Consider the following 11,343-nt stretch of genomic DNA (forward strand, 5'->3'; position numbering starts at 1 on the left):
ACCTGTATAAATAAAGGTTGAATGGATGAATTGGTGTGACTTGAGGCATATGATTTCACATTGGCATGCTTCAACTTGCGATGAAAGAATTGCAGTACAGAAGGAAAAAAAAGCACCTGATGCTTAAAAAGCTTCATTTTTGGTGTACGGGTGACTTGCTCAGACTGTCCTATGTCAGACTTGCTGCCATGGGAGCAAATACCCCAGTTTTAACCTCTTCCACCCTCCCGATGCCTACCTCCTTTAAACACATTTCATCTTATGCCGATGCACTTGGGAAATCATATTTACTCTTCTCAGAGTCATACACTGCATACTGAGGTCTTAAGTATTTTATGTCAGTGCATCAGTCAAAGCCATTTTCCCCTTGGAAACTGAAAAAAGAAAAGGCTTGTATATAAAGAGCTATAGCAGAAACGTAAAAGGCTTTCACTTTACCAGTTGAAGCACAGTTTTGCTCTCAGTCTTTAGTGGCATTTTTTTATGGCATGAAAATACAATCTGAATCTAGTGCTGTCCCCTTTAAAAAAAAAAAAAAAAAACTTTACATCAAGAGCTTAATGCTGTGAGAAATGTGAGCATGGTCTGCTAAAACCTGCAACAGTGAAGTATGTGTTCCACCTTCATTTTGACACCCAACGTGATCACAGAAACAGGCTAATTGAGTTTGAGTGAGAATACTAAGTATATAATGACATCAAAGAGATGAGCTTACTCCCATATTTGTACATCTCCCTAAGGAGTTAAGTTTGAAGCAGGATTTCAAACATTTTACCATCAAATCACAGCACTTAAGTCAGCAATGAAGCACGGCGGGGGGATAAGTAGGCTGGATTTACATTTCTTGGATGAATGAGAGCCACAGACAGCTTCACAGAAGATTATTTTAGAAAATCAAACCAGCGTGCCTTCTGAACATACCCTTAAAAATTCAAAAGTCCAGCAACTTCAAGAGAATATTTTACTGAGAAATACAAAGAAACAACAGCAAACACACACAAAAAAAACCCATCAACACAGAGCTGTGAGTTGTGTGAAACATAATTTCAGTTTCTGAATGCTGCCCTGCTACAGTACGAGGAGACCTGGTTATGATGCTTGCATTGAACATCCTGAAAGTCTCTGCTGCTTTATTGCCTTCATATATTTTAACTGATACCAAAATATATCTCTTGTGTTGGGAATCAATTTTAAAAAATTTAGTCAGATTTTTTTTTTTTTCAATTTAAATGACTACTGTATGTTGATACAATAAACATGATGGAACAGTCTTTAGATTGATATCCAGAGAAGTCTCAGCAAACAAAAGCAATAAAATGCTTGATTTAACAGGAAACTTAACAGGAACAACTAACAGGAATCTAACAGGAAATATCGCTATTCTGTGAGGAGTCCTCAATAAATCTTATATTACTGTATATATGCCACAAACAGACTTTTATTACTCTATAAGTACTGCTACAATAAGAAAGCAAATTACGTATTAGTGAAACTGCAACTTGGGAAGAAAACTAAATAAAAACAAATGTTGACCAAACAATTTAATATCTCAACATTTTAGTGAACTTAGAGCTGTTTTACCATTATCCACTAAAAGTTTTGTTGTTTTTTTATTGAGAAACAGCTATTTTTGCTGATTGGTGTATTGATAAATGGTCATTTCCATCTGCGGCAAAGTCAACAATTTGTCCTGGTTTCTTTTTTTTCTACATTAGGGAACGGAATATTGTCTCGGTTACGAGCACACAGCTTATGTTCTCATAAATGTCATATACCCACGGGATATGTATTGTTTTACGCTAGTAACACGTAAGTTGAATAGGTAAAAGATAACTAGATATACTATTTAAAATAATTTCCTGTGATGTGTTGCAAGATATGGACTTTCTAAAACACAATGAACTGAAATACATGCATAAAAAAACCTTTTAGTTGATTCTAAAAAATGGTGTTGTACAGTATACGATGCAAAAATATGAATATCAAATGCCACGCTTTGTGTGCATACAAAAAAAATATTAAAATAATAAACAAACAAATAAATAAAAAGATAGACAGATAAAACAAAAAAATTGTTGCAATGGGTATATCTGACCCAGATTAACATATTCCATTAAATGTACATTATTGGTTCAGATTATTCTATGGAAACATTAACAAACTGCAATCAAAGCTGCCATGCCTCATTGTGTATTTGATCAGATTGCAACTCCACACCTAACCTGCTCACAAGGCACATTAGTCCTTCAGCTTTGATTTTATATTTATATTTCAAGAGCTTGCAGATTAATATAAAAGTGTATTTTTGGAAAATGATTTAACCTCAAAGTTTAAAATGTAACTTCATGCAAAGAGAGGGAAAAATAAGAGATTTAAAAATGATTACTCAAAGCACTCCCTGACCCTTCTATGAAATTTCCTTTCGTGGTTTTTTTTTTTTTGGTTTTTTTTTTTTTGGTTTTTTTGCCTGGGAAGTTGAGTTACTATAAACTTCAAATACAGGTTTTCATTGCAGATAAGCTACTGTTTAATCATTCATGCGGGGTTTGATATTTGGAGCTACTGTTATTGCAGTTTTTGTGTATATCATTAGTTTAATACTATACTCTTTAAGACACAGGTTAATTCTTATAATAATATTGTTTTCAGTCTAATTGTTCCCTAATGTATTTTTTTGCATCTCAGCATGTTAGGAACATTCCTGCATTATTATTATACTTTTCAATACTACTTTTTTTTCCCTAATATTTTTTTATTTGGTCATTACTTTTTCTATCTGATTGTACAGTAACTGAAAAACTAACATCATTCAATCTTTAAAACTGCCATATTACTAAAATAGTAAGATGAAAAATCTTATAGTATTTACATACAAATCTAAATAAAATGGTTAAAAAATAAGAAGATGTTGTAAATAAATGAGGATGGTTTAAGACTTGCTGTTCAGCTTTTATTGGGTAATAATTATGGGAGAGAATGAAAATGATGTGCGGCCTCATCAGTACTTTGACCTGGGACACTGCCTATGAGACATTTACCACTGTAACATGCTGCAGCTTACTTTTCTACATATTAAATATTGAGTGCGACAGAGATTTTTAATGTGTCTCATGCAACATACTGACACACTAAATTCCTCTTTAAGCACAGGGGTTCAAGCTAACTCTAAACAACAAACAAACAAAACATGCTGCTTGTTGGTTTTTAATTGTCAGTGTTGGTGTTAACATGATAGGTCTCACACCTGTCACAATTTGTGAGGTAAACAATGTGCCCCAGACTTTCTGCCAGTGGAAGTAATACTACAACTGTTGCTTAATGCAGGATACATAAGCTAACTATGAGTTAAAGCAGTGATTTCTGGACTACTGACTGTAAGACATAAAGACAGCAACCTGGAATAATGTCAGTAGAAAAGCCATAAAACTAACTGAAGAGGTTGTCACACAGTGACGTATAGCATAAGCGTAAAAGGTTGGTGTAAGACACATAAGCTAAGTGTAAAATTTGAATAAATTACCAGCATGCTAATACACAGTGGAGTAAGTTGCTTAGCACCAATGCCAGACAAACATTTGTGCATGCATAAAATTTTCAGTTCATTCCGACATTGAAGGTATGCAACAGGCACAAGTTCACACACAAGAAACTCCTCAACTTACATGTAACTTAACACTTGTTGGAAACCAGCTGGGCAATCGTGTAGCGTATGAGAATTTTTTTTTCTAACATATCCGCAACTTCTATCAGACGTGTTTGATTTTATGTTTTAAAGGGTTAATGTTCCAGGCTTCAAAGGGGAGGGGGAGCTTGGTGTGTGTGAGACAGAGGAGGAGCACAGAGCTGTGGAGGAGAGAAGCTAAAATGCTGACATGTGCTTGTGTAAGTTAAGTATCTTCTAGAAACAAGTTAAGGATAAGTTGCTCATATGTAGGTTATTTATTCATCCAACTCGTTAGCAATATGGTATCCAGAATCTTTCAGTTGATTTTCCTATTCCATCTTCTGTGTATGCCAGTGAGTACTCCGCTCCTGTTTCCTGGGATATCTTGCAAAAATGGGCAGCACGGTGGCGCAACTGGTAGAGCTGCTGCCTCTCAGTGAGCAGGTCCTTGGTTCAAACCCCGGTCCAGGGACCTTTCTGGGTGGAGTTTGCATGTTCTCTCCGTGCATGTGTGGGTTTTCTCCGGGTGCTCCGGTTTCCTCCCACAGACCAAAAACATACATGTTAGGCTGATTGGTAACTCTAAATTGTCCCTAGGTGTGAGTGAGAAAGTGAATGGTTGTTTGTCTCGTTTGTCTCTATGTGGCCCTGTGATGGACTTGCGACCTGTCCAGGGTGTACCCCGCCCCTCACACAGTGATTGCTGGACATGGGCACCAGCGACCCCCGTGACCCAAAAATGGAATAAACGGGTAAAGATAATGGATGGATGGATCTTGCAAAAAGATCTGAAGCTCTCATCCTTGACCTCTCTAAGTAGCTTTAAACATCTGTTAAGTTCCTGGCAAGAACCAATGCAGTCATGTACCTATTTTTAGTTTTCTGCATCACCTTATAATCTAGATGTTTTTTTTTTGCTACCTTTTCTTGCCATCTTATTTTAATTTGTAAAAAAAAAAAATAATAATCTGTATACCTTTTTTTTATTGATTGCCTATTGTTGTCGTTGTTATCCACTGTTGTCATCACTCTTTGTTACAGTCAGGTCTCTCTTGTCAATGAGTCCCCAAGGCTCAATGGGATTAACCTGTCTAAATAAAGGTTGAATGAATGATTAGGGCATGTATTTTCACAGGTAATCATAAATTGTCTAAAATGTTGCAGCATGACAGGGCCTTAAATGGATCAAAACTAAAACTATTAACTAGCTTTTTTGGGCCATTAAGACTTGTAAATTAGAGACTTTACAAGGAAAAGTTTATGAGACAGTTGTGAGACCAGCTATGTTGTATGGTCTGGAGACAGTGGCACTGACAAAAAGACAGGAGGAAGAACTGATGGCAGAAATGAAGACAGTGAGGTTCTCCTTAGGAGTGACAAGGATGGATACGATTAAGAATGAGATCAACAGAGGTACAGCACAAGTTGACCAACTGGGAGAGGCCAGACTGAGATGGTTTGAACATGAGGACAAGAGGGACAGTGTGAATATTGATAGAAGGATGTTAGAAATGCAGCTGCCAGGAGAAAGACAAAAAGGAAAGGCATGGCTGGAGTTAGAGAGGACATGGAGGTAGTTGGAATGAGAGAGGATGCAGAGTACAGAGTGAGATGGGGGAGGATGACTCGCTGTGGTGACCCCTGAAGATGGAAAAAACAGAAGATGTTCTGTAAATAGCAATCCATTTATGTGTTGTATTTTGCCTACACTTGATTTATGTTGGAGGTCTTTTTTCCTGGCAGTTTTGCTCAAAAATGCTTTGTTTATTATAGCTGACAACACATTTTATTGTGTTTTATGCACTTTGAATTAATATAATGGACAATATTTGTTGTATTAAACATATGGCAAGCATACAGTATAATAGTAAACAATCAAAGTTCTATGAAGGTCATAAGATGTCAGCATACAGTAGCACATGCCTGTATCATATGGATTGTCTATATTTACACTTATATGACCTCTCCTCTACCTCAGAATTTGCATCCTGTGAGACTATAAAAAAGTGCTAAAAGTGAAAAAGACTCTATAGTGTATGTGTGAAAACTGCTATGTGTGAAACATTATAAACGGCTTTGCAGAAACGTATAAGGTCAAGGCATTATAAAAGTGTATGTATTTTTATTATTATTAACAGTATTATGACAAAAATGTGTTTACAAACACTGCAAGTTTTGTGTTCAATGTGTCTTAACTTACTGGATTTAAAACCATCAGTCAAAAAGGTTCATAAAAACACTGATACGTATATCGTCATGGCTTATTAGGAGTTATTTTATCATGCCAACATTAAGCCTGACTCACTAAAATGTGTCCTTACAGTCAAAAGCAAATGGACTTTTTTTTTTTCATTACAAAAATAAATAATGAAAAAACACTGGCTAAGCTGAACTAGATACACAGGATAAAATCAGATCACAATGGCCTTGATGTCGAACTCAGGGATTTAGTGAGAGGAACCAAGGGACAGGATAAGAGAGGCCACTGACAGCTTGTATCCTTGATGGACAAATCCCAACCCCTGTTGTCCTTCCAAGTTAGGGAGCATTCCCAGTTGACAGACACTGTGCTGGTTATTTGCCATGTTGGGCACACTGTGTCTTGCATTCTTGTAATACCATTTGCTTTTCTGATTTATGTGGCACCATTTTTTTTTTTTGTAGCCCAACTTTTTCGTCCAGTTTTTCTCCTCTTTTTGTTTTTCTGCTGCAGAGACTAATCGTTGACGGAACATCTCTATTCATCTGTCTATTCATCTGTCCATCTGTGCTTGGAATAGTGGTGGTATATTTATTTAGAATAATTATTTTAAAGACTAAAGATTTAAAGATTAATATGATGTATGTTGGTATAATTGTGCCTTGTGTCTGATTCCCTTAAATTGATTTTAAGCCATTTTGATGTGGTGCTGGTGAAAATAAAATATATAATATTTATGGCTATCACCATTTTAAGTTTTCTTGTTATTTCAAATATAAATGTGAAAGAAAGCCAATATCATATAATTAAACCAAGATTTGACCAAAATAGTGTATTAAAACAAATATAAAGAATGACATGAGCATTATAAATCATTCAAAGTATCTATAACAAAATAATAATAATAATAATAATAAATGTCTACATCAACAGATGGCTAAAATCAATAAGGGTTAACATTAATACTTCTATAAATACATCAACAGCATTTTGCAAATTTACAACCAAAGCAGTTTTTTTTATTTTTTATTATTTATTAAGCAATAATATATTGAACATATTGCAGTACGTTGAATCATGTTTTGCTCTGAATCAATACGATAAGGATTGGAAATTCATGAAAAGTGTTTTTTTTTTTTATTATTTCCTTAGGAAAAAACATATAATATACAACAAAGACTAAAGAAATATAAATATTCTTCAAACTTATCATCATAAGGTGAGAGTTACATACATATGATTGTTATACAAGTCAACTTTCTTCTTATTTGAGCTCAAAATGAAATTATCTGTATGATCTCAATTTAAACTGAGAATGTGTAAGAGTGGAGACTTTTAAACCTTTCAAGGCATCGCAATGCTTAATATGAGAAAAAAAGATAAGTGAAAGCAACTTTTTTTGTGTGCTTAGGTTAAAACTGCTTATTTTTAATTCTTGCATGTGGCATTTCAAGAAAATGTGTGTTTATTTACTTTTTTTTTTTTTTTTTAAAGACAAGATGCTTGAATTAGGCAATGACTACATAAAGAGAAATAGTGTCAATGTTACAAAATGATCCAACACAACATCAACATTTTTGTTTAGATTAAAAAATGCATTAAACATTCAGAATTGTCTTATGGGCAGTTTTTGTCAGACTGGACAGTGTGCCTTTTTGTTCAGCTTTTGCACATCATGCACACTTACTCTTTACCCCTTCTCAGTATTGTAGTCACAAAGGAAATAGTACAAATGTATGTTGATGCAAGCAACTCCACGTTTAGCTGTTTTGAACAATTTGCAATAATTTCACATCAAAACAGCTTGAGCCCAGTGCTGCTGGAGGTTTCTTCTTGTTCAAAAGGAGTTTTTCCTTTGCGCTGTCGCCTGTGTGCTTGCTCAGGATGGGAGGTTGTGAAAAACTTTTGAATAACTTTTAATTGGAATTTTATAATGCATGAGAATGTTTTGGGACCATGTCATTGAGTTAAATTGTCACTACAGAAACAAACTGAATTGACTACACTATATTCAACTAACTGCATATCGAACAGTGTCTATGAATGAGGGTGGTATCCAAAGCTAAAATCCTACAGGATTGTTGTGTGAACGCTTATGAAGCATTCACACTGTGATCTATTTTTCTTCCATACATTTTTTGGCATCATTCTTGTTCCACAATTGTTGCGCTATTTCAACAAATCAAAACATTCAGCTCATTCAGGAGAAGGGTGCTATGACTTTTGGTATTGGTGCAACTTTAGCTCTTTGAAACATTTAGCCTTTTCTGCCACTTTTTTTTCTCATAGAAAAATTAATTGAGCTCATTTTACATCCTTCAAAACTTCAGGTCTGGTTACAGACTTTTACTGCTCCTTTCACATTGTATTCTGATTCTTTCCGCTTCCTTGTGCAAATTTAAACTTTTTTCAGCTTCTTTCAGCAATTTCAGCTGTTTTGTGATCTCAGATTATTTCTGCTAACTGCAACATTTTTTTTCTTCTTACAACTTCTTTCTGCAGATTTCAGCTTGTTATGCTCCTTTCAGCTAATTTCTGCAAGTTTCAGATTTTTCTGCTATTTACTTTTTCTCTTTAGTTAGCTATGTTATGCTGATTTTAACTTTTTTCAGCTAATTCCAAACATTTTGCACTCATTTAAACTTGTCTCAGCCTAATTCAGCAAAATGCTCTTTCCACTTCTTTCTGCCCTTTTTTTTTAGCTATTTTTCATCTTTTTTTTTGTTTCTAAATTCAGCTTTTTTCAGATAATTTCCACTTTTATGTGTTCCTTTCTGCTTCTTTCAGCCTAATTGTGCAAACATGTTCTTTCTTCTGTCTTCTGCTAGTTTAAACGTGTTCTACATGTTCAGCTAATTTTTAGAATTTCTTAGTTAATTTCAGCTGTTTTAAGATTCATTTAATTTGTTCATGATAATTTCTGCTACTTTCAGCCTAATTCACTTCTTTCTGCTAATTACAGCTTTTTATGCATCATTCTGCTTTTCTCTGTTAGTTTCAGCTTTTTCAGATATTTCTGCTACTATTTGTCTGTTTTATGCTAAATTTAGCTTTTTCAGCTAATTCCACATTTGTTTAGCTTATTTAGACTCTTTTTTTTTTTTTTTTTTTTTTTTTTTGCTTCCTTCTGGTAGTTTAAACTTATTTTGATATGTGTAGCTACTTTTCAGCCATATTAGGCTAATTACAGTTTTTTTCAGCTAATGTTCTAATACTTGTGTTCTTTCCGGCTTATTTAAACCTAATTCAGGAAATGCATGTTTTTTTCTGCTTTCTTCTGCTGACTTGGACTTGTTCTTCAATTTCAGCTACATTTCAGCATTTTTTTTTTCTAATTTTAGCTGTTTCTCAACAAGTTTTTCTGCAATAAGCATTCACACTGCATTTTTGTGGGAAATGCAATATCTCTAGTTACTATAGATTCTGTTTGTTAACCTGAATAAAAATACATTTTTGTTAAAACGTTCCATGGTGCTTACTTTTGTATGTATCAAGAAGATTCAACATTTTTGTTTGTTTGTTTGTTTAAATGCAACAATGCGACTCATTATTGGAAAAGAGGATCGTTTGTGTTTTTCTTGAGATTTTTCTACCATTTTTTGTGAAGGATGCACTGCAGCAGATTCCTTCTCCCCCTTTGTCTACTCTTGTGATATGCAAATACTGTACCACAAAGAAGAAGACAAAGTAAATATTTGGAGCAAACTGCATGTTGCAAACAGCACAGAGTTTTCACAATAAGGCATTTTTTTCTTGGGCAGTTGTTTAAATAAACAAATGCATGCATGTCTCATTTGGATCTGAGCAAGCAATGCTCACAGAGAGACACACTGAATTAGATTGATGAGTAAAATCATAAACTGTGCCTGAAAAATACATAGAATTATGTTGATGAATCTGGGATTGAGTATATTAAAATGGATTGTTGTGAATGAACACAATCAAGCACAAGTTAAATTTAATACATGCTCAACCTTGACATGAGCTATCACATGTGTAGTGTATTCTGCACCAGGATTCATTTTCTCACTTTTAATACAACAATAAACTTGAATGAAGTGGTACAACTTGATTATATGACAAGTGTGCACTAATTATCTTAGTCATATAATCATATTCAATGGTTCACCTGTTATTGGATATGTGCTGGTGATTTCCCTTCTTTTATGCTTTCCCTTTTTTGCTGAGAGGCATGTTCACCTGCTTGTTTGGATAATAGAGTGAATATTTAGCAATTAATTTTTAAAGCAGTGCTGACTATCAAAAATTGCATGCCCTCTGGGTTTAAAAGGGAAGAATTGATGAATAGCCAAGAAGAGATAGATTCAATTTGCATATTTGTTTTAACCACTAAGGAACAAAGTTTATTACCGGTTAGGCAATACGTGAAACCTCTTTAAATGTTTTGATTTGACCCCTGACTGTGACAGGGTAAACAGGAAAAACAGACTTATAAACTGAATGACAAATCTAAAAAAGTTAAATCTGGTCCTCTGGACATTCAAAAAACAAAACAAAGCAAAACAAAACAAAAAAAATAGAAACGTTTCGTCCTTCATCTGAAAGACTTCCTCAGAAGTCTGACAAATGTTATAATTCTTTAGTCTTTTGGCCCAAAACCCCCATAAAATGAAGTGACGTTGGTGGGTAATGATGCTATTTGGTCGCCTTCCTAGGGAGGTGCATCGGGCATGTCTGACTGGGAGGAGACCTCAGGGAAGACCCAGGACAAGCTGGAGAGACTACATCACTTGGTTGGCCTGGGAATGCCTTGGGGTCCTCCCAGATGAGCTGGAAGAGGTGGCTGTGGAAAGAGCAACCCAACTTCTGAACCAGCAGAAGACAAAAGATGGATGCATGGATGGATGGATGGAAAATCTGCCTTTACTGTAGTGTTTGTGTATCAGGTCAAGAAATTCATCATTTTTAACTGCAGTGTGCCATTGTAAATCTTCTTCAGTAGAAGTACATGGTATCATTGTGTTGGACCATATGCGGCTAGCTTGCGATTATAAAAGGTTTAAATTATTTATGACATCTGTGTGGGCTGCTGTTTGTGCTTGTGCTAGCTGTTTTAGCATCTACTGATTCACCATGTCTTCTCACCAGGGATGAGTCAAAGTCTACTGCTGAACTAAATCAGTGATCTTTTGTCAAATGTTCTTTTTATTTTAAATTTAATACCAAAACCTTTTAGCAGACTTTAAATATGCAATGTGCATAGTAAACTATTGTGTTTGTTTTTACCTTGCCAGAAACAATGGGGATTATGCATTAAAGTTTTAGTTATACTGCTATATCTGAGCAATGATCGGATCTGTTTTTTTTTTTTTGTTTTGTTTTGTGTATGTGTGTGTGATGATCTGATGATGTGTTTCTGTGTAAGAAAAGTGTGTTTTTTCCACTTTTTATTAAAGTTAACACTCCTAGTACTTTTAGAACAAAATTTAATTTAGTCATCTTAGCTTTAGAGAGATGG

Source organism: Nematolebias whitei, chromosome 10, assembly GCF_014905685.2.
Source record: "Nematolebias whitei isolate Nwh7 chromosome 10, NemWhi1, whole genome shotgun sequence".
Lineage (NCBI taxonomy): Eukaryota > Metazoa > Chordata > Actinopteri > Cyprinodontiformes > Rivulidae > Nematolebias > Nematolebias whitei.